The 26,486-nt window shown below is 38.2% G+C and overlaps 1 long non-coding RNA gene across 1 annotated transcript; it reads right to left on the bottom strand.

Annotated features, from left to right (window-relative positions):
• Positions 1–18,381: 18,381 nt before the first annotated feature.
• LOC118695537 (uncharacterized) lies at positions 18,382–25,729 on the bottom strand. The gene is made up of 3 exons (XR_004981540.2): positions 25,550–25,729; positions 19,660–19,791; positions 18,382–18,447 (listed from the first exon to the last, which is right to left on the bottom strand). It is a non-coding gene; the product is annotated as an uncharacterized LOC118695537 (long non-coding RNA).
• Positions 25,730–26,486: the final 757 nt, after the last annotated feature.

Below are 26,486 nucleotides of genomic sequence, written 5' to 3'. Positions count from 1 at the left end.
TGGGCAGAAGTGGGTAAGGGATGCCACCATACAGTGGTTGGGGTAGAATGTAGAACACTGAACACTCACCACTGAATATATTCACTCTGGGAATCTACCCACAGACAATAACTTAGGAGAGAAACTTTAACTATACAGGTTATTATTCTCTGGCAGGTGTGCCACTTGATTGAAGCACTGCCTGTCTTTACAGTGACAGCAAATCATGAAAGCGAGATAAGTACGTGAGTTAGCTGTGCTTTGGGAAGGTACTTCTAATTCTCTCCTTGAAACACAGCTATAGGTGTTTGATTTTTTAACACAAAAGGCAATCACATCCCAAAACGAAGATGAATGTGTCTCCATATTTCTAAAATGCAGGTGTTGAAATATTTTTCTTTCTCAGTGTAAACACACATAGTGCCTGAAGTACAGCTACTTGGGCATCAAGCAACACAAAGCAGCAATCCATCAGCATGGCAGAGCTGCAGACTCAAGGCAGAGCAGCAGCTGCTAACAGGTGCCTTATTTCATACACCACTATTTGTGTTCAAGCCCTTCCCGTTCATTGCTGAGGAATGGAAAATTTGACGTTACCACTCCCTAAAAACTTTTCACACTTTAAATTTCTATAACGGTTCCATTACACTCCGTGTATGTTGGACTAGAGAGTACAACACAGAAGCACAGGTGTGGTATTTGCTGAAGTAAGGAAAAAAAGGACAGAAAGCTATACAAGCTATGAGGTAGGTGTGGTTCATCTGTCACAATGTGAACAGATCAGTGCTTAACAAAAAGAAAGTAAGTTGTGGTTTCACATGGCCAGGGATGACTCACTGTCTGAAAATACAGACTCTAACGGGGTTTTCTGTGAAAAGGAGCAGACACAAACCTCCCTTTGCCACTGGTTATGCCCTAAAAGCACAAAATGAAATGTAGACATTACCATATACTGCTGGGGGTTTCAGCAGGCCCATTCCTTTACAAATGAAATAGCAGCAACACTTTTTAATCAACTTAACCATGTTTTTACAAATATTTGCCTCTGCAATGGTCTTGACTTTCAAATAAAAACAATACAAGAGAGTAAACACATCAAAGAACCAAGGAGGACTATAACACAAAGAACATTTTACTGTGGGTTTATTTGTAGTTTGGTGTGAGGTTTTCTTTTTGTGGTTTCAGATATGTTATTAAGCCCTCTTTTTTTTTCAAAGCAAAATACATTTTGTGAAAGCAAAAAAAGCAGTCACTAGACCCTAATATACAAGAAAGCAAATCCCATGCAAGCATAAAACCCTGGCAATTCATAGCTAAAGAGCAATATCAGCTATAAATTTGATCAAGCTTATTCCAACCAAACCCCCTTTTATCTCAAAATCTTTAAGCCCCATGTTGGGCACCAAGAGGATTGTCATGGTTCATCCTAAGCCAGTAACTAGGCACCACAGCCACTGGCTCACTCCCTTTGCAGTGGCATGGGGGAGTGAATCGGAACAGCAAAAGTGAGAAATTTTGTGGATTGCAATAAATACAGTTTAGTAGGTAAAGCAAAGCAAAACAAGAATTTCATTTGCCACTTCCCATGGGCAGGGAAGTATTCAGCCATCTCTAGGAAAGCAGAGTTCCATTATGCCCAACGGTTACTTGGGAAGACAAAAGTCATCATTTCAAATGTTCCCCCCTTTTTTTCCTCAGCTTTATAGATTGAGCATGACACCATATGGTCCCTTTCATCAGCTAGGGTCAGCTGTGTCCCCACCCAAATCCTTGTGCATCCCCAGCCTCCTGACTGGTGGGGTGCTGTGAAAAGCAGAAAAGGCCTTTGTGCTGTGTCACCCATGTGCACCTTCCAAAAGTCATGACTGAAAAAAAGAAAGAAATCATTAAGGTAAGCCAGAACAAGCTGCATGAAGAAGCAGTTTAAAGTGACCCTCATAAATACAAGAAAGATTAGGTGTAAGGTTTCTAGAACTATTTGGTTCTAGAAAAAAATTATAAATTAGTTTGTATGCTGCTGGAAGAAAGTGTATCTTCACAAGCACAAACATAAGGCTAATCAAATAAATGTATGTCTCACTGTCTTAATCAACAAGTTTTTCATTCAAGTCAAAACCAACTATTTTTCCAAATAAAACTATTCATAGCTGTAAGCAATATTAGAACACAGGACAAAAACCCTACACCACAATAGCCATCATGCAACAATCACAATTTTACCAAAGCTTTTGATTTTGTTGTTATTGTCACAAACTTTGAAGATTCACAGTGTCTGACAACGAAATAAAACACACTAAAAAATTCACAATGACGAAAACTTCCTTATGTCCTGCAAAAGGTCATATTTGGAATGAACTTGCTTTCTATGCTTTCTTGCATTGTCTCTTAGGACCCAATATTTTATGTATAATGCAATTAAGATGTAAAATCTGCATAGATAATTTTATTAATTAATGTTAGCTCTGTAAGCTTTTCTGTGAACACCTAGTTAGATATTTTATCATATAAGTCCTTTCCTATCCAAGAACAGAATTTTCCATTCCTGGAAAGAAACAGACATTTCCTGCGGACAAAATATTTCATTTAAGTCTTTGAATATCTGAGTCCAATTCTCAGGTTCTTGGGTGCATAGATCTTTACTGAAGATCTATCAGTTTTTCAGTTTACCAGTTTCAGTATGGACTTTCTCAAATTACAGCTACCTTTGCACAATATTAAGCTGAAGTATTCTAGGAATTGTTTTCCAAGAGATTACTAGAATCTTTCTTTGTGCTTCCTTTAATCCCCAGCTGGAACTATTGGATTCTTATGGAAGCCTACAGGTATTAACGAGGCATTTCAGTGCTTATGTTAGTGCTTCATTTGTGATTAGCCTATACTACTAAAGAGTCAACAATTTTGAATTAAAAACACCACGTTACTTGAGCGAATAGATGTGCTTGTGGGCATAGAACCCTGAAATGGATATGAGTTCTTCTCAATGGAAGAAACTTAAGAGTGTAGCTTCAGCAATTACTTAACCTCTTAAACTCCACTAACTCCATCTGAGGACTAGAAATTGGTATTTCTCTCCCCTCAAATTTATAGGCCTGACCTGTTCAAAATTCTTGTAAGACCAAAAAACCAGTTTGTGTAAATGGAAGAAATTTTCTCATTCACTTCAGCATTTTTAGATCAGGCTTTGAGACAGAGACTTTTGTGTGTGATCTGAATATTGATTCACCATGTAGGAGTTTTTCATTGAGGACAGTAAATCATCTTCATGGAGAGATACAAAAAACACTTTCTAAATATTCTATATCTTTCTTCTGTGTGCCAATATGGTTATTTCCCTATGTCCAGGTAACAGGAACCACCATGTCAGTTTTATCAATGCTCTATTCAAACAATGAAAATGAAAGGGACTTGATTCAGCATGGAAATCTGCTGCTATACAAGATGTGCTACACAAGAAGGCAAACGTGGTAGTTTCAGTTCAGTATTTATGCAACTGAAAAACTGCAGGTGGGAATTAGCAAGCACTCAAGCACTGCCTAAGTGAAACAGATATATGTATTTTAGTCCTATTTGACTCTTGATATTGGAAAAGTCAATGCTCTCACCCTGTGAAAATTTTGCAAACTCAGTAAACGAGAACACATTTTCTAGCCTTGCATCTCTATCTGCCATGCCGTAAAACCATTGTCAGATAAGAGCAATCAGAGAGGAAAAGAGAGCTCCAAATTCAGATTGTACATATTCTGTACATTTTTGTGGTTATTTATTAATTTATTTCTAAAATAGATGTAGTTTGCAGGATTTTGCCAAAGCTACAATACACGTGTAGTCAATTCCCCTCAATCCTACTGTTTCTCTTTTCACAAAATTACATTTGAGCTATTTATATGTAGAGCTGATGATGGTTCTCACGTGGATATTACTCAGATCTTCACCCATATTGATAACATGTGCTGATAATTAGAGTTACTAATGATTGATAAACATCTCATTGGAGTCTATGCAAGATTTGGTGTTGAAAAAACATCAGATTTTTGATGCTTCTACCAAGGACAGCTAATGAACACCAGCCTACAGAAGAAATTGCTCTTATTAGACTCCAAGGGCTTTGTGTTCAATTGTCCCCAATTTACTTTTGAGGACATAGCAAGATTATCTTTAATCTATGATCTGCCGTTATTGTGTAGTGGACTCATGCCTTCCTGTGTTCTTTTTATTTATACAGCTGAAGAACCTTTTGCTATTTGTTTAATTTCCTTCACAAAGTCTGACCCAGGAAGGCTTTTGGCATGTCTCACATTATCTCCATACTACTTGATCTTCTAAAGATAATTGCATTGCTAAGTATAACTTTTTACTGTTCCTGCTAGGGTGTCTGCTTACTCCTGCAATTTTCTTTGTGGTTTTTATTTATCCAGTGAGATCCAGAGCCCTAGCATAAAATTTCCCCTAAAGTTCAGAACATAAATTGTCCTCTTCACTCAGTAAGATTTCACACCTCCAGTTGCTAGTCCTCGATCTTTTCAGTGCAACTGATTTCACAAATCTTAACATGCTCATTCACATCCTAGATGCCAGCCACCACAATACTTCCTTAACATCTGGAAAACTTCTGGCCACACAAGCAATCAAGAAACACAGCAACCTCTAAAAAAATCCATTCATCAGACCATCGCCCAGATAACTCATCTTCCACCATCAGCTTCTTGGCATTGCCCTCTTGCCCTAGCCTGAGGTGACTTGACTCACAGCATTTTCCCCATCTAGCCTGGCCTCTTTGCTAGTTCTGGACAGATCTCACAACGTCACTGCTCAAAGAAGGATCCACAGACCCATAACTGAGGTCTGTTGTATACTCATTTATGAACCTTATCTAATAAATTCACAAATAATGTCTCCCCTTATGTTAAGAAAGTTGGGAATTCTGCTTTTCTATATATACTTGATCTTTCAAGTACCAAATTAGTGTAACTTAGGGTTTCAATGTCCTGTCAATAATTCATAAATTTTAATGGTTAATTCATGTCATCAATTAAAGCTTTTTTTATCATATATATCCTATCTACACCCAAAGGGGATAAGTCATCATGGCCACAAACTGCTGATCCATTTTCCTGACAATCTCTAAGAAATCAGCTATGGCTATCATTTTAATTAGTCATTTTAACTTAGGTCAGATCAGTGAAAGAGGTCATATTAACCACCCTTGGATACCCATAGTACTATGACTACATGCATGCACAACCAGCTGTGGATCAGAGTTATCATGGAGGTGACTGGTCCCTTTTCAGCCAGCAGCTGCTCCCTGACCTCTCTAACACAAGTAATAAGTGTAATAAGTGCTGCTTCCTTTTGTTGATGTCACTTTTCCTGAGCAGTCTCATCTGTTCTTGGTTTGATAAAGGCATCCCTCACCTCCTCTCATTTCCCTTTCAGGCTTGCACACACAGAAGTCTTTATTTTTTTTGAGGTGGAGGGTCCAGTACTTGCCGGCTTGCCCCCCCCTAGCTCATTTCCATGCTCCCTGACATAACTTTAACACCAGTTAACATTTTTTTGGCATCTCCCACTGATATACATATTGGTGAATCCCTCTCACTCCAAAGAAACAGTGAGGCCAGAAATTATCTCAGCCACAGCCAAAATGATATGCAGAGCAGCCAGGAGTGAATTGACCCTTGATTGTTTTAGACCCCCTGCAGCATGCATGAGTTGATGCTTAGAAAATGGATTGCACGTTGGGCCATATGGTGAGGGGCACTGGAATGACAGGAGCTGCTCATTTAGGGAGGATAAGCACCAGAGGGTTCACAGTCTGAGGGGCCACAGTGAGGGTCAGTGTTTAGATGGACTGAGGGAGTTCACACGCTCTATAATTCATGGGGAGGGATGTAACTGCTATGATGAAGAATTAGGCTGGTACGAGGACTAGCAGTGGTCAGGCATGCAAACCTCATTTCTGCAATCATTCTATACCTGCAAGGGTGTCTTTATTTCTCTAAATAAATGAGACAAGTCTGCAAACATATATCAAAGCTTCACTCTGCAAGAGAAGAGTAGAAATAACAGCTGGAGAGATATCCATGGCACCAAAAGTAAGATTTTAGAAAGTATTTTTAAGAACATTTCTAGCAACGTATGCTGCTGCTTGGCAAAAGTACTGAACCAATTTTACAGCCAAACTTTGTTAAAATGTCATCATCTTTAATGCAAATAGGTTTGCTTAGTACACTACCTCACAAGAAGTGCAAAGGTGGATTATTGGCTCAGAAAATAAAATCGTTAGGCTTTGAAATACAGAAAGAACATTAAAAAGAAAAAAACGCTGTGAAAATTTCACTAGAAGGATTTTCTCAAAATGTAAATATTTTTGAACAGTAAGTACTGGAAAGCTTTCATTAACGATGCCATTCTTATTGTTTCTGCTGTATAAAGACATCTGAGAAAGCACATGAAAACTATTCAGTGAACCCATTAAAAACAGAAGCATTATCTGAAAAGCAAATTCTAATCACATATAAATTTAAATCTCATAATAATCCTATAATAGAAGAAAAAGAACTATTATTTCAGCATAGACAGTGCTGGCATGGGGTGTAATTTAACTTGAATCTCTCACAGTTCTGTCAGACTAACCAATGCCCTTGGTGCCTTGATAAACTACAAGGAGCAGATGCATAATAAGACGACTCAGACAGCTTGCTGAAGTTTCATCTGCCAGTGGGATCTACTTGGTACAGCCAGATCCCTTTGCCAAGTCTACTTTCTCACTCTTTATAGATAGCACTACTCCAGTAGCAGTTCTGATCTATCCAGCTGCTCCACACACAATCTCAGAAAGAAATCCTTCACTATGCTTAGTTACAAAGGCTACAAAGAACACTAAGACCTACCCACTACTCCTTAGCAGGTGGTTCAGCATTTTTAAAAGCCCTAGAGATGACAAAACTCAGCTTCCAGAAGTGGTTCAGGACAAAGTGGACCTTGAGCCCAAACGAATGTGAGGGCTCAACATCAGAAACCAGGGTTGGGATTTAAGTTCTAAATTTTTAATAGAAAACTCTAACTGTAGAAGTACTGAATTTCTTATGTGCAGTTCCTGAAATCATTTGGCTTCCCAACTACGATATTGCAGTTCCCTTTAGAAGGTTTCTTTCTACATGTACATTTTCATGGCACAGGTTTAACTCCTCACTTGAATTGCTCCACTAAAGCTTGCCTAACCTTGAGAGAGTCATGCTCTGAGGGCTCCTCTGAGCTTCAAGTGAGTCAGAAATGCTGTCCTGGGTCAAGTATGTCTGTGCAACTCCTCCAAAGTTCATCCCAGGGTTCTGTGATTGCAGCAAGCCATATTATTCTATCATGCCTTTGCTCAAATATAGGAGCAGAACTTTTTTGATTTTTCTAGAGAGTATTCTAGCTTCTAGGTTTAGCCTGGAAAAAAAAGAAGTCTCTGGGGACACCTTAAAACAGCCTTTCAATATTTAAAAGAGTCTTATAAAAAAGATGGAGAAAGATTTTTTTATCAGGTCCTGAAGTGACAGTACAAAAGGCAACAATTTTGAAGTGAAAGAAGGTATGTAAAGAGACAAAAGGAATAAATTCTTTACAGTGAGTGTGGTGAGACACTGGAACAAGTTGCTTAGACAAGCTGTGAATGCCCAGTGCATGGAAGTGTTCAAGGACAGGTTGGATGAGGCTTTGAGCAACCTGCTCTAGTGGAAGGTGTCCCTGCCTGTGTCAGGTCCCTTCCAACGCAACCCATTCTATGATTCTGTGTTTCTATGACTTACTTCTTTGTGAAGAGTCACAAAAATACCAGCTTCATCTAAAGAGCTGAGTAACCATGCTAGGAGTATTTGCATTAAGATTTTAAATCCTCTTTTTCTTCATGTAAGCTGTTGCACAGTGTTGCTTAGAAAACAATTAGGGTCTTCCTAAAGTGTAGCACTCAAACAGGGAATCAAATCTCTCAAAAAGGACAGGACAGTCAGTCAATTAAATGGTGCCACAAATCTTTCTTGCAAGGGTCCTTACAAGGGCCCATTCACCAAACTATATGTGCTGATGAATTCTTATGATCCCGTGTCTTTCTGTGTGGTGCAGTAAACAGTCTCTTGGGGTTTGTGCTGTGATCATCTCATTCTGCACATTTCTTACCAGATCCCATACCTATTTATCATGATTCCTCCATTTTGATATATTTCAAAACCTTCCTTCACACTTGACAGTCCCATGTCTCAAAAATTTGCAGAAAGGGTGCATATCTTCCATTTTTCCATATTTCCTCATTAATCTTCAGATTATTTATGGACAAAACAACGGCATTCCATTGGTTTGGAGGTTTCTTTTTTATTGAAAATAAAAGCAATAATGGAATACTTATAGATCCTCATTATTCAGAAACACTCTTAATTCCTAGGAAGTAAACAGAATTCTTTTGATATTTTATATAAGTTAACAATCTTCTCTCTTACTTTGGCTACCAACCATTTTTAAGTAGTGTAATTGTGAAATGGACTCTTTAGATGCAAAACATTAACCTCCACTAACAGACTTTTGCTTAAGTAATGAAACTGTATCCAAATACTCATTTCTTACTACAGCATATCAGCACTGCCCACACACTCAAGTTGAAGATTGTGCAAGCACATGTACTTCTGGTTAGGCATCCTAAAAAAACTACTTGAGTTTCAGTTTAGGGATACTCTTCTACTTAGCTGCCTGCTTCCATATTTTGGGGGTTCAGTTTTGTGAAGCTGAAATGTGATAAACTGAAAAACATAAACTGGGTCCCTCTTATAAGTTATTAATAGGGCAGGGATTTTTTTTTTTCTTTTTTTTCTGGGGTTGGTTGATTGGGTTTTTTTTCTAATGTGATTTCTACCCTAAGGTGAAAGACAATGCTCTGATGAATTTAGTGAAAATTATGGTTCTATAGTGAGCACAGAGTCAAGATTTCTGGGTTATGGTCTTGGACATTACTAAATTATGCATAGCTTTTTATGGTTTCTCTTCCCCATTAATACATTGGATTATCATAAAAATTAATGATTTTCCTACCAGATCCTTCAAATCAAATACTGTTCATCAAGTCAAAACCGAGATAACTTTCAAACCCTACAGTCTCTTCAAAAACGTATCAACAGACTCCAGAAAAACAAGTTCTAGAACTTGAATATCCATGAAGAAAAAGTTCAGAAACAGATTGGGGAAAATGTTTTAGCATAGGATTTTTTCAGCACAAAACCAGACATGTCAATGACATTTTTATGTCCTTTTCATAGTAAGTTGCAGAGTGAAGCCAACCAATCTGCAAAAATTGTACATGTACCATAAGTCAGCAAATATTCCTCCTGTTGCCTGAGCTGTTTGATCTCACAGTCTAGAAGGGAAGCAGAACTATATTTAATGACTCCTGCAGCCAGAATTTCAATATAAAAAAACCATCCCTGAGCTCTATAGTCCTTTGAAATACAAAACCCTCCTCTCGTTTTTCTGTTCAGAGAGCTTGAAACAGATGACGGCAGGATCCTTCCAGTACATTGCTGACAGGTATCTGTCTGCCAGGATTCCATCCAGAAGCCAAATTCACAGAGGGCAAGGGTTGAGGTGAACCTTATGCATCCACAGACAGGCCTTAAAACAGCCAAGTGCAGCAGAGAAGGCTTTTGAGAACCTCCACAAGGATGTCAGAAGCAGTGTTCAAGGGCTTGTTTAAGTGTTAAGGCAATGGGGAAGATATGCTTCAGTCCCTTGCACTTGTATCGTAGGTGATGAAGTCTACAACTGAATGAGGTCTAAGGACATTGTAAAGTGACACAAATACTGGAGATATTTTGTCAGTATCTGCATTACCAGGTCCTCAAAAATATATTATTCATAGGTTGCTCATGTGCTATGTCACCCCATCCCCCCCCCACCAAAACAGTTAGCACTGGCTTTACTATTTCATTTCTTGGGATAAATAGAAGATTCTCCTCTGCTACAGGAATATTTGCACTTTCTGTTGAAAAGAGAAGCTGGGATTCATCACTGTAATGCAAGCAACACAAATATTACTTCTTCTAGAGTTTTGTCTTTACCTTTGAAGAAAAAAAAAGGAGTCTTCATGTAATTCCTATGTTATGTTAGTGAGGGGTAAGATAACACAGAAGCCAAAGCCTCTTCAGTTGGTCTTACCAAAGGAAAGTTTTACACAGGTTAATGTGTGACAGATGGTAATGACAGACTGTGAAGAGTTGTTCAAGAAAATAAGACAACTGAGGCTAGAACAAGAGTATTGCCAACAAAGAAAGGGTAAAAATTAATAGAATTTGTAGGCACCAAATGGAGCATTAGGAATGTGGATATGTATAGAATAAAGCAGGAGAAAAGAGTAAAAAACTTCCACCAATATTCTCTGCACAACATGATATTCATGCTGGGGTGGAGCACAGAAACACTGATAATAAGGATTTTACCTACATTTCCTATTTAGCATTCCTCTCCATTTTCCTCTGCTTCATGTTAGTGTGCTTAGAAAGATAGGTGGCACCAATTTATATTAGCTTGAACTTATTCCTGTTTTATCCACTCTGCAAGTAGCTTATTTAACTTGAAATGCAAAACTATTTCACATTCCAGGACCTAAATGCCAACAGTGTAAGGAGAAAGTCCTTTGCAGTTAGGCTGATGGGTTATGATTCTATAAGCATTTAGTGACAGGAAAGACAGGAAAGATATATTCCTCTCCTAGTCAGGCATCTTAACCAAGGTTAAAATTTCTGTTATAATATCCTTTAAGTATGGCCATCTCTGTTTGATAAAGATAAACTTTATTTCTTGACAGTCCGAGGTGAAACATTGTGGTTTGTCAGTGAGGTGAGTATCCTGATTGCATTTTGCAAACTGGGATTTCTGTCTCTGTCACACTGTAACATAAATCACATACCATGTATGAGTGCCTCATTTAAATTCACACAGGTTTATGGCAGACTGTGACAGTTCTTACTCTCAAGAGTCTGCCAGTAATGGTCTCAGACCCTGACATCAGTGCCTTTTGGCAATTGAACTACACGAGATATGTATCAGCAAATGATGCTGATTGTAGATAAGGGGCAAAAAATAAATGATGAAGATAAGTCTTACTTCCTTACTAACAGAAAAAAAAAAAACCTGGTAAAAGAGTGTCCTCAATTACTGATAAACAGAGAACCTGAAGAACCAATGGCTGTTTACTGTGAAATGACAAAGTGCTGATGGAAAATCTCTTTGGCAGCATGTGAGGAAATTGGGCAGTGAACAAAAGACAAAAGAAACAGCTCACGTAAAATTTCCTGCCTGCACAAAAATCCTATATCAACCTTCCTAGCTCTACAGAAATTAAGTTAAATGTTTTATTCCTCAGATTTATTACTTTTAAGTGCCTCAAATTTCTAAAATGTTTCCAGAATTGAATGGTTGTTTATGTTAAAAGGCGCACAGCACAATGTTAACGTGAGATAGGGAATTGCAGAAGTGCCACTGAAACAAACCATTGCAAGAGGTGTCATTTGGAATATTGTGTGCTGGGCTGGTCATCTATGTTCAAAAAAGATAGAATTGAACTGGAAGAGAAGCAGAAACAATCTATAAAAATGATTAAGTAATGAGAAGGACTTACAATGAGACCTTGCAGAGGTTTTTTAGCCAAGGTTGTTTAGCCAACCAAAAAAAGAATTGGAAGAGGACAAATGAGGTATCTAGATATATGTCTCTATAGAATGGCTTAAGCTAAATACATGCACTAACATAAAATCAAATAACTGTAAATTGATCAGGAATAAATCTATTCTGGAAATTCCTAGTATCTGAGAAGCAAAATTTTAAGAGTTTCCACACGGGCTCTGGGCAAAAGTGAAACTAAATTTGTTTTAAGATGAACTTCAGTTGATGTATAGGGAGAGCTATGTAACAAAGTAAGGCAATGTCTGGGACTAGGACACTGGTGGCTCACTTCAGTCCTCTAGACAGCATCAGCTAGTGCCACATCTTCAGGCACTGCTCCTGGCCTCCACCTCCCAGCCCAGAAAAGTTCTTCTACAAGATCTACTGAGTTTTGCAGATAAGTTATAGTATCCCAAATGACATGGGGTGACCATCTCTAAGCTTCTGAGTCAGGCTGTGGGCATGGGCAATCAGACTTCACATAGGTCATAGGCAGAGACATACCCTAAGTACCTGGAACTTTATGAGCTTGTATTGAATTTATAGCATGTTCTCAAAGCATTTTACATGTCACATATGGAGGCATGGGAGGATTTCCCCAGGTGGATGCTCTAGTTTCTAAGATAGGCAGATTTTTCTTTCAGTTTTGAAACTGGAAAGTATTCACCATAACTGCAGGGAGGAAGTTTACAAGATACATTTGAGGGTCATAGTGCATTATACAGCTCAAGGCTGACACTAAGGGTTAAAGTTACTGATCAAGGGAGGGGGTTTTCCCCCAAGTTTTAGTTTAAAGGATTTTTTTCTCTTGCCTTTCTATATAGAGAAGAAATTAGTCAGTCCTTGAGTGAGTTTTGTTTAACATGTACTATGCCAGTAGAAAGAAGTTCTCAGTTTCTCACTCATGCTTCCCATGGCACAGCTGTGACACTTAGCCTGCAGATGCTTTGCAGTCTAGGGGATTATTTACTTGTGGAGTCTCTACAGCCTTTGGAACTAGAGATTTTTCCTCAGTTGCCCACAGCTCTGAGTGTTTTAACCCACATGATCCAGACTGTCTACTAAATCATGACCTAGACTGTCTCTTCCAGCCATATGCTCCTATTTTTATGGCCATATTAGCATAATAATCAATGCTGAATTCTAGGAGAACTTGCATTATGCTGCCCTGAATTTTCTGTGAAAGCTAGCAAGTATGTATTTTTTACATTGATTTGCTAGCTGCTGGACATGTTTTTCCACATGTCAGAATAAATAGATGCTATTTTATTTTAGATATTAAGTGTCTTTGCTGTATTCTGGCTCTTTTCCGGAATCATCTCAACAGATTTTTAGAGTTTCTCTTTTTTTTTTTAAATAAAGGTCTCATACATATTGGATGTACTACTTGAAACATTCTCAGCAAGGTGCATAGCTACAGTTACATGTTTAAAAGTATCCACACAACTGTTAAGTACAAGATAACATAATGCACAGAGAACATAACCCATACTATATTAAGCTGTGAGCATTGTATGTGCCATCTAAGTTTTCAATTGTTTTATCTGAGGCTGCTGTGTGGTTATGAGGAAGGGAGTATAAATGGCCAGGTAGAAATTAAAAACAAGAGTTAAAACATTTAGCGATACAATGTGGCTGTAAAAAAAAATATAAACCTTCAACATAATAGATGGGATAGTAATGAAAAAAATGTTTGACTGACTTCTTTCTCCCAAGAAAATAATGGTGTCTCAAGATCTTAGTACTTGTATTTTAAAGCCCCCCTGGGAGAGGTTTTGGGAGAAAAATAACAAAATTACCTCCTGAGACAGCCGCTGCTTTAGGACGGGGCTGGGTGAGAACGTGAGCTGTCACAGAAATGCAGTGCTGAGTCAGAGTATTCTGGTGGGAAATGCCCAAGTTTAGGATGCTGTGAGTTTACCAGGGAAAGTGAGCCAGCATGTAAGCTCTGACACTGTCCACCCTCCTGGCCTGGGCATGAGGGAGCAAACCAGGATCCTGGTGCAGAGAGCTGCAGTTACTCTTTCCAGTATCTCAGTCATTAGTCACAGCTGTCACCTGAGACCTGGCAGCTGACTCCAGGCCAAAATCAGCAGGCTGGCTGCAATAACAGAATGTAATAATATATTGAAGGAAGCAGGAATTACACTAGATATCTCGTCTCATATTTTATTTCCTTGCCCTGTCACTAGAAATAGAGGCTGCTGGAGCTGAAACCAGTGTACACAGGTGCAAATCACAGAATCACAGAATAAATTAGGTTGAAAACTACCTCTGACATCATTGAAATCCAACCCATGACCAGCCGCCGTGTCAACTAGACCCCGGCACTAAACACCACATCCAGTCTGTCCTTAAATACCTCCCTGGACAGTGATTCCACACCTCACTAGGGAGTCCATTCCAATGTCTAATCAACCTTTCTGTGAAGAAATTGCTCCTAATTGGTTTGGTCCAAACCAAACCTCCCCTGATGCACATTAATACTATGTCCTGTTGTCCTGTCACTGGTTGTCTGGGAGAAGAGACTGACCCCACCTGACCACAGCCTCCTTTCAGGTACTTGGAGAGAGCAACAAGGGCCCCCTGAGCCTCCTCTTCTCCAGGCTAAACACCCCCGGCTCCCTCAGCTGCTCCTCGCAGGACTTGTGCACCAGACCCTTCACCATCTCCACTGCCCTTCTCTGGACACGTTCCAGCACCTCCATGTACTTTCTGAATTGAGGGGACAGAATTTCCTTTCGGCTCTGCTGTGTTTCAAGCCACTTTCAGGAGTAGTAAAAAGCTCTCTTGACCTGGACCTGAAATGAGCTAGAAATGCACATTAAGGTTGACAAGACCTTAGGTTCTTGCTTTCTGGTGCTGGTTGAGATAGAGATCCTGACTGAATCCATAAGTCTTTCCAGTCACTGACATGCCAAACCCAGATACAAATTTAGCATGTTAGCAGGAACATTGATGACTGAACTCAGGGCTAAGGTTCAGTCATAAAACTATTGCAACTTCCTCTGATACAGAGGCATAGGAGAGGAAGTCTGAAGGAGGCAATTGTGTTTGGCTAAGAGCTGGACAGTGCTGAACTTTGTGTAGGGAGATGGCCATGTATAGACTGTGGTTCATTTTATTTCTGTTTTCCTACGTAATGCAATGTTACTGTGAACAGCATCTTGAAAATGCTCTCCATGCTCAGAGCTCCCAGGAGCAGAACAGCAGGTAGAGAACATTTTTCAGGCTTGCTGAAGCAATCCAAGCTTAGCACACAGGCATCTGATATCCAAAATCTCTTTTAAATGTGTAAGCATGACTGGATTCAATTCCAGGCAAGTAACTTTTTCTAAAGTCTCATTGAGACCAGAGTGTGGTAGGGGTGGAAAGATTATATACTTTATTTCAGAAGTCCTTTTAACTTTGTCTTAGCATCAATCCTAGATTGATCAAATTTCTGCTAAAAAAGCCAAAAACTCTTTTTTATGGATTCATCCTGTATGTGAATGAAGGCTTCAGTGTCTTCTCAAGGAAACTGGTGACATGTCCTTCTTTATTCTTCATGACAGTGACATCAATTTTAAAGGAGCTTGTCTTTAGCATTTATTCCAACTCTAACTAGAGTGCTTTTTTTACTATAAACCTTCTCCAGAAAAAAAGAACTTTGTGTGTTCTGGGAATGTAAAAGGTTAAAAGAACCATATCTAATTCCAGAATCAATCTAATTGGCATTTTTATGCATTCAGTTCACAAAGCAATGCTACCAGGTGCTTCTTTGCATCATATTCTGGTGAAAAGAGATCCAAGAGAAGAATTCCCATCTCTTTTACTCTGCAACAACAGAGTTCAATAAACACAGGCTGGAGGTAGAAACACACTTGAATTTCTGGAGGTGCTCCTCTTTTCTCACATCTGGGAAAGTAGGAATCAGATCACATGTATGATCTTTGTACCTGGCCTGCTCTATCAGTTAGTTCATTCTGTTTTCTCCACAACTTGAATTTTTTTTTCTTCTCTTTCATTCTCCGAGGATGTTCAGCCTGTCAACCCCAAAGTAGTGCTTATATAACTATTACTATTCTACAGCCATGGGACCATTCAGGAGGATAACCACTGAAGTCTTATATAAAAGAAGGGCACAGTATGGTTCATATTGTTTTTCCTGTATCAGCTAAAGCAGTAGAATGGCTTGCATGGTCTTCTCTCTGTACTGGTAAAGTTGGAGCTTTATAACTTGAATTTGAAAATGGGCAAAGAAAACAAGCTACAACTCGGGACCTGACAACACTATGTAAAACAAAAGAGGGATCAAATGCAGAGCAAAAAATCTTTGAAACTTAAATGAATTTTTACTCTTGAATTAACTCCTTGCAATTAAATATCTTTATAGTCATATTATCCATCATATGTCACAAATGTCTTTTGTCCCTTAATAAAAAAATGCAATCAATCATGATTAAAAAAACAATTAGGAATTTCTTATTCCATTTGGCAAAACAATGAGCAGCAGGTTACTTATGCAAATATAATCTCACAAGCCTTATTTTCTCAAATGCCACAGTTGTCTTCTACTTTAATTTTTATTTCATGGTACCACTTTCCTCAGACCTATTTCCCTGGCCTTACTCTTTTGCCAGCTGATGGTTGAATGAATCAGCCTTAGATAAAAAAGGCTGGCTTCTGGAAGGCAGAGTTATTGAGGGCAACTGATGACAAACCACTGAAGTTAGTAGGTGTTAGCCATTAAATTGTTCTTAATGAATGAATTCCACAGCAGCAAAAGCAGTATTCACCAGACAATGAGAAAAGTGGCTGGGTGTACTCATGCAGTGCATGGAAATGACACAACAGAAAACACAGTGTTCTGGAATGGAGCGGCATCCACGTCTCCTCATTCTACAAAAGCATATAGTGTACATTTATTACAGCAAAAGTAAACACAGAGAAAAAAAAAAGATAGAGATGTTTACTTCCACATTCCAGAGATAAAGACCAGATATAAAATACAATAGGGAAAGGTAGGTTATAATGAAGGCTGACATGTCACAGACCTTAATTTATGCATAGGTGTTCTGGTCAGATCTCTTGGATCAGAGCCAAATTACTGAATTTAAGCCATAGAAGCTAACCTGAACTCTAGTGCATTTCAAAAGAAGACAATCTAGGCGTTACGGGAGGTAGAGGAGTTGGGGACAAGGATGTGATGTCCACATTCTGGTTTTAATGCTTTCCTGAGAACCAAGCCTAGTCTGATCCTGCTCATTAAACACCCATCAACTGTTGGAGGGCAGGTATCCTCCTGCAGCATTTCTACCAGGTTAGTTTCAGAAAAATAGAAATCCGGTCTGCCTTATCCAAGTGTGAACTCTAAGGTCAGCAAGGGAATTCACACTCTTGCTCCTTATCCAAACTAGAACACCTAGCATAAAGTCTATGGATGTGTCTACCCAGCTGTATCTTTAGGGAACTCACATTTGTGACACTACATTCTCAGCCTCCTTCAATTACATATATACTATTAATAAGGTATTATGACCCAATAGCTCCTACATTCTTTGGCTCTGATTTTACAGTAGCCCATAAAACAGAGTCATTTCTCCCTTTCTGCTAAGGAACTGATTGAACACCTGCTGAACTTCTGTGGAAGTTTTCTGATGAGTTCAAGCAATCATGGAACAGCTTCCAGGTAAAATGCTCAATCAGTTGCTTTGAGTTGGGTTTTTAAGTGAACTTAATTGTTATTCAGTAGTGCTGTTTTGTATCAGAATCAGTGCAGGACTTATTTTGTATTGGCAAGAGCAGAGATTCCTTCTGCTGAGAAGACAGGAGATGGTACAGAGCCAACTACAGTTTCTGCAGTTCCAGCGCTTTTCCAACACCTTCCAACACCAACACCTTGGCAGGTGTTTCAGCAAAATCTGACCATAAGCACTGTATCAGTTTTTTACATCTACTGCTCTCTGCAGTAACATCTTTTTTTTTTTTCACTTTTGCCATGACTGGGTATATTTTGTATTGCGCTTTTTCCTCTATTAGCCCAAGGCCTGACAATAGTATAATTTCACAGCTACTACAAATACTATTTACATTTAAAAAGTACTCAAATATTCTCCTGTATGAAACCCCAAACTGCTCCATGCTTCACGTTGGTCTGTAAAGCAGACCTCTGTGACTATATTCTTACACCATTGCATCATGAGGCATGTACCACAGTAAAGTACTGCCAGCAAAGCCACATCTCTGTCCAGGGAGCATATCCCTTTTCACTCAGCAATTTCTCTGCTGCAAGGGTATGGTTCATTTCCTCTAGCTGAAAAGCAGGTCCCTAGAGGAAAGTGCCTGCTGCACATGAAAATACACTGTCAGGCAAAAGTGATGCATGCTTTGGTTTTAATGTTTAATGTGATTCCATGATGACCCTCAGCCCACACAGCAAGAACTTTTAACCTAGATGATATTGGGCAACAGAGAGAATCAGTTAAACACATGTACTTTCTGTTCAGCAAATCACTCCCTATATGTTCTACCACTGAGCATTTCTATTGTAAAATTAGGCTTGTTTGAAGTAAAGCTGGCAGATAATTTTTTGATTAAATAATTGTTAGTCAGAAACTATTGATGTGTCCAAATAGAAAGGTATTACTGAGAAGTACTCACTCTACTTCTAAAGGACAAAGCTGGACTCCTCCAATTCAGACAGAAGACAGATGTTCACTGACCTTAAAAGAGTTTCAGACAGGCACTCGGGGGTAAAATCCAGCTATGGCGTTCATGCCTTGCGTATGTCAGCTCATGGATCTGAAACTCACACACCCACATACTCAGCAGGTTTTCTGTTTTCTGTACTATTAAGTCATCTATCCATATGCTCTCTCCAAGCAGATAATGCAGTCATCCATGTGAAGTGTAGTATCTCCCACAGGAATGACTGAGGAACAGAGATTTACTCAGAACCATGATTCAGGCATTTGACTAAAATCGACCATTTCAGGGAAGAGGAGGGAAAGAAAGAGAGAGAAAGAAACAAAGACACAGAGAAGGAAGGAAAAAGAAAAAGAAAAAGAAAAAGAAAAAGAAAAAGAAAAAGAAAAAGAAAAAGAAAAAGAAAAAGAAAAAGAAAAAGAAAAAGAAAAAGAAAAAGAAAAAGAAAAAGAAAAAGAAAAAGAAAAAGAAAAAGAAAAAGAAAAAGGAAGGAAGGAAGGAAGGAAGGAAGGAAGGAAGGAAGGAAGGAAGGAAGGAAGGAAGGAAGGAAGGAAGGAAGGAAGGAAGGAAGGAAGGAAGGAAGGAAGGAAGGAAGGAAGGAAGGAAGGAAGGAAGGAAGGAAGGAAGGAAGGAAGGAAGGAAGGAAGGAAGGAAGGAAGGAAGGAAGGAAGGAAGGAAGGAAGGAAGGAAGGAAGGAAGGAAGGAAGGAAGGAAGGAAGGAAGGAAGGAAGAAAGGAAGGAAGAAAGAAAGAAAGAAAGAAAGAAAGAAAGAAAGAAAGAAAGAAAGAAAGAAAGAAAGAAAGAAAGAAAGAAAGAAAAAGAAAGAAAGAAAAAAAAAGAAAGAAATTCAATCCTCTAACATACTTGGACAGAGCAGAGACTTTAACAGAGCTCTAGATTTCTAGGGTGCTAGTTGTTGACATATTATATAGTATGGATTGTCTTTTTACTGGGAACTTTGAAATGTCCTAATGCCAACTCAATGTATAATATCTACACAGGCCTCAAACCATCAAATCTGCACCAAAAAATCACCATGGAAGATAGAAAAGATGTTTTTACTGAGTTTAACACAACTGTTTGTACCACAGGAGTGGCAAAATCAATACTGCTTTGCACTTGTGCAATCCTTTGAGAACTCATATTTTTTTTAAGGAATTAATGCATTCATGTTCATGGATTTCTTGAGGTAGGTATTATCCTAATTTTGAGAAAAATGTAGCATCAAGGTAAGTAGTTCTCCATACTAAATAAATATTCATTGACAGAACTGCAAAAAAAACATAAACACATTGATCTCAGCCTTACCTGTGGCATTATCCTTTACTAAAAATTGTTCTTCCTTCTGAAGGTATCCCAATTAGAGATGAAGGGAAAGATGCTCTTTCACCTCACCTATGTTGAGTTTTCTCCTTTTCTCCGGAGGGGTTCAAGTGCTGTCTATAAGGAAAAGAGAATTACATAGATCATCCAGTACTCTGTATTATAAATTGTATCCATAAACAAAGCAGTTTGAAGTATTTTGGCCTTGGATCTCCTTTCCCAATGTTGAAAAATCTCTACTGTACACTAGACAAATCATGATGGATTTTTTTTACAACTTTTTTATTAGAGCATCACACTTCAACAAACTATTTCAATGAATCACTTTCTTTTTTTTTTCCCAATGAAAACACATTTTACTGAGAAATTTCTAACCACTTGACTTTCAGAATAAGTTAATAACCTAGACCTAAATCCTGAATTTCTTCTTGAGGCATCATCCTCATAGCTCATCATCCCTTCAAGGATTTGATCTGCCAAATAAAAAATGTTGGAGTAGTACTAGTAATAACAATGTTGCACCATTTGTATTTTGTTAAGAAAGCAATTTTATTCATAATGAAAACCCCCTGCCAAGTTTCTTTTGACTGCAGTGACATCTACTGGTACCTAGAAAATTTTCTGGACATGAAGGAAACAATCAAAATGAAACTAAGTATGGAGCCCAGCATCTTGGCATTTTTACTTCTAAGGAAAGACAGAAAAAAGCAGATGTTCCAGAATCCAAGCATATATCCTCCCAAGAACTGCAGGCTTGCTCATGTGTCTTGATGTCAGAATACATGGTTCAAATGGAGAGAGAGCAAATGTAAGTGATTTAAAAGGCAATGGAACTAGATCACCTGATGCAGGAGGAGGGGATCACTGCTCACTTTCTATTCCAAAGTGAACAAAAGAAAGGAAAAGACTGCAACAGGGAAAAGAATTAAGGACAGCTGAGCAGTCTATAGAAGCAGTCCACAGTGCCAGCAGATGTAGCAGTGGGCTGATGGCTTGAACTGTCAGACATCTCCTCCCTGAGACTGAAATCAAACACCACTAAAGTGAAACCAGCACAGTGGTTAGCTGAGGAGCTGAAATCCTGCACAGACCACCCTTGAGCATCCAAACCCCATCTCCTGCTTTGTTTGAGGGGTGCACAGTTGTTTACTGCATGTATCCTCCAGGAGATTGTATCCTTAACAGCACTGGGGTTGGTGGCTGCATCTTCATTCTACTCACTAAGATAGTCCTTGTTCTGCCTCTACCTCTCAAATATATAGTAGGTGTTTAAGAAAATACTAGATAAAAACTAAGTATTTTTATATATATAAACTAAGTATTTTTATAAGATACTCATTTTACTATATAAACTAAGTATTTTTATAAGATACTCATTTAGCTATTTTTCATTGTAAAATCTCTCTTGCCATGTTTTTTCTTTTGGGGTTTAACTGCAAATTCATAAGAACATACAACATTTATGAGGCTTTGTCAAACATGTCCTTGAAGCAACGCCATGTAGAGTAATACCCTCAAAAGTTATTTATATATAAGGTTCTCCCCATTTTCTTTCTCAAACAAACAGAAAATTTTCTATACTTTAGCTGAAGTCTATGTGGAAACATGCACAATGAAGAAAGCATTTACAAATTTGTCCTTTCTTTAATAATTTTGAAAATCAGTACTGAGCATATTCAGGTATCAAATTCTTACTAGATATTTCTGACATGACTGAGAAATGTATCAATAACTACTCCAATGTAGTTGTCCAATGCCAATAATTTAATTCTAGTCAAAGTAAGAAAGCTGTCTTGTCTAATGTATTGAATTATTCTGTTCTCTTCTGCCCTTCAGTGAAAATGAAGAAGATGTATAATTATGAGAGCCACCTCTCTGGACTTTCCAAGCTTCCACATTATCTATGCCTCTATCCTGCAGCCATTTGGAGAAGCACCGGGAGCAAATGAGTTATGAGTCATGGGAAGAAAAAAAAAGTCATGTCACAAATATTGAAATTAAATGTAAAGGGAAATGACAAGTACTGGAAATATAAGTTGCCTAACAAACGACAGATAGTAAAATAACACAAGTGCTGGAAATGGCAAATAATCTAAGAAGACAAATGCTGGGAAGAAAACACAATAAAGTAAGAGAACGAAAACAAATGTAGAACTAATGGCATCATTGATCCTAAGGATTCTTGAAAGGGTAAGACAAAAACACTGAAACAAGCAAAGCTTTAGGGAAAATGTTAAATTAAGGCACAGTACAAAATAAGAGATCAAAAGATTCACCTAGAAGCTTGATCAGAAGCATCAGATTTGTCACTGATGAGCTCTTTATCCTTTTTTTTCTCTGTTGTTGTTGTGATGATGGTGGTAGTGGTGTATCTTCAATATACTCTATTTCCTGGCATATGAAAGTACACTCTGATACTTTTTCCAGGACTGTGGAATTTTTTTAAGATCTTTGGCCATTGTTTTAATGTGGTCATTCAGATTTTGATTTACACCTTGATTAGTCTTAATGACTTACAGAAAGTGCACTTGCTAAGCAAAGCAGAAGCTCATTTATTGATTCTGAAGGAAAAAGAAAGAAGAGACCATGAGAATAAAGATGGAAGGCCACAGTCTCAGCTGAGATGCATGAGTGTAGTTAGATGAGCATCTGATTTATATTACTTAGGAATAGTAATATAATATGGAACCTCACCTTGAGGTTCTGTCACTGGGAGAGAAGTTCTGAGGGTGAGATCTGCTAACAGAGCAAGGTCTAGGGAGGAAATAAATTTGTAATTAAGAGCACAATTTACTTTGCCTAACCTAAGGCAGCTTCATCAGGCATCTGTTCTGAGTCCCACTTGAGTGGACACTCTCTATTTGCTGACTTTAGATGGAACCAAGGGAAGATACAGCAAAACTGAAAAGGGTTGGACAGCTACACCAACACATTAATGGAAAACCTTATTAGTGTGAAAATAATACGTGAACATGAAATATTGGAGAACTTAAGGAAAAGGTAGAAGGTTGACTTACATCACCACAAAGATAAAACAGTAAAATTCTCATCAAGACAAACACTAAAATTATCATAGTTAAATAAGTAAGAAAACTACAAGTAAGAAGACTACAATGATAATTCAACTTCCTACTATTTATTGTTTTTTTGCTTGATTTTCACTAATATAATTTCTTCCTGAGTCAATACATCACCAAAAGAAGTTTGTAAGTTGCATTTCCATGATCATGGACTCTAATATAATGATGGCATCAGGTATAGTAGATCAAGAGATTACTGATTTCAGCCCTATCCATGTTGCCTTATTCACATGTTTTTTCCCCCACAAAAAAAAAAACCACGTGATTTTTTTCCCCACAAAGCCAATAATGAAACATGAACTTCGTTGAAGATGGTGACTTCCAAGACTAAGAATTTATAAGTTTGCATAAGGAATGAGTCATATAAAATTAATGCCCAGCCGCAGGATTCTTGAACACATAAAACTTTTTGTCATTTGCTGAGATTGCACAGCCAGATTAATGTATGTGGGACTACTTGCTTACACTCTGAGTTGTATGATTTGTTCATAAATATATGAACAAACATGGCCATGTGAAATTCTTACAATTTTCCTGCAGCACAAGCCTTTGAAAATATATCCAGAAAAAAAAAATGGCAATATTTAAAATGACTGTAGAACTACATTTGAGAAGTTGCTTTAGTGTGATAGGAATTTTGTATAATGATACTGATTATTTATTTCAAGGAAAAACTTTGAAGGGGGTAAGAGAACTATTAATATTTTAAACTCATAGAGAAGGTTACTACAATATTTCAGACCACTACAAATACTCTTACATGGTAATAAAGCCAAAAATTACAAGCCTCTCTGTATTTCCTTGTGGTTAAATTCATATGCAGAATTAATTCTAACTAAACCGAAGGTGGCATGTCAAGATCAAAACATTTGTATTTTAGTCTTCCACCATTTAGTGCTGGAAAGAACAAATTACCAAGTTCATAGTACCATGTCTCTTATCCAAAGATCTTGATGTGCTTCATAAACTTTAATTAAGCTTCACAGCATGACTACCAGTCAGGCAGAAATCCCATCATTTTCAGAAAAAGCATGGCAAGGCCTTTACTCCTTGCTCTGTTGCTCTGAATACATACTGCATTTTCTCTGCCATGATGTATTGTGGAAAAATATATAATAGCAAAGCAAAAGGCCCCAGCATGCCCAACATCTATTAGCTTAATTTTTTTGCTTTAATTTCTCACTTTTTTGATAATACCTTTCACGGACTTGTATTTTTAACTTTATTATTCAATTTGTGGATGTATATCTAAACTGATTTTTTAAGTTAGAAGGAGTTATAATTTAGGTTGCATTTTCCTCTAGAATCATCTGTAGCAAATACATGTGAGAAAAGCACAGAGAGTGTACACAGATTTTTAAATTAATTGCTAGAGCAGTTGTACTTCTCAGAGCACAAATCCTTTTTTGCCTACATTTGCATGTATGTAAAGCTTTTTCTTTTACAATACTGGAACCAAATTTTCTTTTACAATACTGGAACCCCTCAATAAAAGAGCACCATATAATTAAGTGATCCTTTTCCTTCTTCAGAGTGTCCCTAAATGCTTCTTTTTAATACAATGCTATAAAAGAAGCCACCAAAGTGAGAGGGATATATTCACTAGCTTTTTGCTAATTGCTCTTGCAATTTTAGTGGTCTTGTGATAATTCTGATCAAACATGTGTTCATCTGCGTACAAGCATTTGAACTGAAGTTTGATATAAATAAGAAAAACACATTTATGAAATGCTGGATTTAAACCAAAGTGCAAATACCTTGAAAGTGACACTAAATTATGAAAGCATATGTGATCAGCTTTCCTAGGTATCCATGGTTCAGAGCAACAATTAAAAAATATGTCTGACATGTAGCATGTGCAGCTGAGTCAACAAAATATAAATCAGAAGAAACATTGTGCAGTGTGAAAACATTGCAATAAATTGTAATATTTGATGAGTTAATGAAAATTCCACAGGACTGTTCTTAAAGCATGGAGATGTGAGTAAAAATACAAAGCCCACGGAAAAAATAATTTGTGATAAAGAGGTCAAAGTATTTCACAAAAATATTGAGAGACTGAGTATTGTCCCAATTTATTTGAAGTACAGATGATGCTAGCATTTAAAATTGAACAAGGCAATGTTTTCTTCAAAGCCAAAACAAAATAGGAGTTGGTAGCATGAAGAAGATTCTGTTTTAGTAGACCAGGTTTTCCCAAAAGGACAGTTTAAGCAGTGCTTTAGTTCCAATTAGCCCAGGATCACTTCATGGGCTCTCCTAGTGGCAAATGGTCAGGTTCATGTGCAGGAGATGACTGTATCTGTGACCCTCCACGGTGTTATCCAGTGACAAGGCAAAGGCAGAAGAAGTTCACTTTCTAATGTTTTTACGCAGCACATGTATTTCAATATTGATTAAAATGTTATCTGTAAGACTTTTTCGCTTACGTGTACTTTTTGCAGTATCTTCTGAGAAGGAATATGTATGCAGATCTGTGTCTGTATGCTTTGCTTACAGTTTTTTTTTCTGTTATGAACACTAACAACTTGAAGCTGTAATTGCTAAATCTTATTTTAATAAAAGATGTTATCTATAAAGCTAGGTATACCAGTTTTAATCAATCACAAAAAATTTTCTGCCAGGATGTATTTAACCTTAATCTCATAACAGTGTAGCAGTATCTATGAAGTATAAAATGTCAACAAAAGAGTGAATCTGTATTTTTAATCGCACTACCTACAAAGTTTACTTTATAATGGAGCTCACGGCTGTCTCAAAACCTTCTCGATTGCCTTTCTCCGTCCTGCGGGTACCTGCACTCCCGAGGTGTCACTCTGGCTCCGCAGCGTTGCGGACGGACAGCGCTCGCTCAGCCCGAGCGCGGCGGGGAGACGCTGCCGGCCGGGACTGTCCCTGCGCAGGGCCGGCGGCCCAGCGCTGCCTCCCGCTGCAGCAGCCGCAGCTGCCAGGCCGGGAACGTGCCCGTGCTGGCTGCTGGCAGCCTCGGCACCGGGATATCGAGTGCTGGCTCCGCTGCTTTGCTGACGGATCGGGATGCGCTGGCAGGCGGCAGCGGGGCCTGCACCCGGCACGGCGCTCTGCCCAAGCCGCCAGCCTTTCCCTGCACCCAAAGCGGCAATCAGACAAGTGCCACACCTCCCTGCCTGTGACACCTGCCTCCATGTTACTGGGGGAGGGAAAAAAAAAAAGTCTTCCCCAGTCTTTCATTTCTTTAGTTTTATTACATGAACGTGTTCTGCCTTCAGGTATCTTGGGTTACATGACACACTTTCACACTTTGCCAAAGCATTATTTTATATATGGGCCGTTCACTTAAGAGTTGGATTTGACAGTCCTTGGGGGTCCTTTCTAACTCATGTTCTGTGATATATGAACATCATAGTACTGTGATCATGAGTATAATGAGTTTTTATTTTAAAATGCTTTTGCATGCAAACAGAAAGATTGCTTTCCATAGCTTCTGAACTGAAAAATGTACATCTCCAGATTCTACACATATGCTATATACCAGTTTAGCCTCTGTACAGATTTATTTGACCCTCTTAAGACCATTTGATTGCTGAAGAGATAATAAGAAATCATTAATAATTTTAAAATCTGTAAATTTTAAAAATACTTAAGAACATGCTGTCATGGCAATAACTGCTTGTTATAGCAGCTCCTAAAAATACTCCTGAATTTATTATACAATTAGCATAGACATGATTCCCAAAAGAACCATTTCATAGA

Source organism: Molothrus ater, chromosome 1, assembly GCF_012460135.2.
Source record: "Molothrus ater isolate BHLD 08-10-18 breed brown headed cowbird chromosome 1, BPBGC_Mater_1.1, whole genome shotgun sequence".
In the NCBI taxonomy this organism is placed as follows: domain Eukaryota; kingdom Metazoa; phylum Chordata; class Aves; order Passeriformes; family Icteridae; genus Molothrus; species Molothrus ater.
The sequence above is the reverse complement of the archived record's forward strand: the minus strand, read 5'-3'. Positions and strand labels throughout refer to the sequence as shown.